The following is a 1,993-nucleotide window of genomic DNA, read 5'->3' as shown; positions in this document are numbered from 1 at the left end:
GATGAGGAAGAATTATCCCTTCTGACCAGAAGAGTAAAACAACTCTGGAGAAAGAGGAATAATAACTTCAGGAGACCAAGACCCAGAGGGGACCGATCAGAATCAACCTCAAAAGGTAAATCTAACAAAGATGTTACGTGTTATGAATGTAAAGAAATAGGTCACTACAGAAACGAATGTCCCAAGTTAAAGAAAGAGAGTGCCAGAAAAGAGAACTTCAAGAAAAATTCCCTCAGAACCAAAAAGGGACTGATGGCTACCTGGGATGACAGCGAATCTGACTCATCAGAATCAGACTCTGATGAACAGGCTAATGTGGCACTCATGGCTACCACATCCAAGAAAACTTCAGATGAAGAATCTGAATCAGAAGAGGTATTTTCTGAAATCTCTCGATCTGACCATGAATCATGTCTGTCTGAAACTCTAAGCTCATATCAGAAACTCAAACAAAAATTTAAAGCTGTAAAAGGCGTTCTTGAAGAAACATTAGAAGAATGTGGCAAACTTGAGATAACAATTTTAGAACTAAAAGATGAAAACAGAACTTTGACATTAGAAAGAGATGCAACAAGGAAAAATTGCTCAAAACTTGAAGAAGCGTTATCTCAAGCTCCACAAACTTCAAACACAATAATTTATAAATATGAAAAATCTTTTCAAAAGTTTCTGAAAAATGGGATAGGGAGGAGCATAATGGCATCCATGATTTATGGAGTCAGTCAGAACAATAGAAGAGGAATTGGGTATGATCCTAGTTGTAGCGGGGTATTCGTTACCATTAGATATATTGACTAAATCCAAGTAAATCATACAAGTCGAGTCGCCACCGCACTTCTATTTATCCAAAGGAATGGTTAGAAAGCGAACAAAAACCTAAAAGTTTTATGGAATCAAAAACTAGTAAAAATGTCAGAGATCGGGGTAAGGGGGTTGGTTATGCAATGGGAAGGTTTTAAGCACCCAAAACATCCTAGGTACTCCTAGGGAGCCCTTTTCACACTTGTTGTAAGGTTGGTATTTTGTGAAATTTTATTTGTGCAAACATGATTGAAGAGATGAGAAAAAGAATATACAAGTTATTTACATTTTGTGTTTAGATGGATAAACCCATTGCCTACGTACCATCTTAAAAAAGATTAGGATCAAAACCTCGTAGTTCGGGGTAAAAATCTCAAAATGAATTGGTGAATTGGTTGGCCCAAAAGCCTTAAGGTCTTTTGTTATCCAAGGGAGAAAACTCAACCTAAAACCACAAAATCCATCATGTGAGGATAGCTTCAACATGCTAGTGAGGGGTTAACCCTATAATAAGCATGGAAGACTCATTGTCCATCACTAAGGATATAGGTGAGCATTACGTCTACCTCAAGGATAACTCAAACCTAATAGCTAAAGGTTATGAAAAAAGTTTGATTAAGAGAATGGTCATGAGACCACAAAAAGTCATTTGGATGGGTTATATTTACCAATGAAAATTATATACAAAATAAGGTTAAAGTTGATTTAGAAGTTCAATTCAAAATAAGTATTATGAAAGGAAAGTTTAAAAATCAAAAGCATAAGGATTAGGTTTCTAATATTTTAAAACAAAGGTCAAATGTTTGCACAAACATTTTTGGCTTGGGTTAGAGTGGAGAGAAGAAGAAGAATGGCTAAGGTCCTAAACAATACAAGAAGTAAGGGACAAGAAGCAAAACCACACATGGAGTTCCTCTCTTGAGATCATATTGATGATCCAAGTAGCTCCCATCCTTTGGAATAAGCAATCACAATAATGGTAAACTCAAGCAATCAACAATCAATGAACTCTTGGAAAGCTCCTCAAGGTATCTTGGATCCCTCTCTCTTAGAAGCTCATGGTAATGGTTCCTTAATTTGGCTCAACATTGGAATCCTTAGCACAAGAACACACACATGAAAATGTTCCATGATGCAATCAAAGAATGGACAAGAGGGAGTTTAGAATGTAATCCTTTCAAAGTCATCTTCA

This window comes from Lathyrus oleraceus, chromosome 3, assembly GCF_024323335.1.
Source record: "Lathyrus oleraceus cultivar Zhongwan6 chromosome 3, CAAS_Psat_ZW6_1.0, whole genome shotgun sequence".
Lineage (NCBI taxonomy): Eukaryota > Viridiplantae > Streptophyta > Magnoliopsida > Fabales > Fabaceae > Lathyrus > Lathyrus oleraceus.
This window is presented reverse-complemented; position numbering follows the sequence as displayed.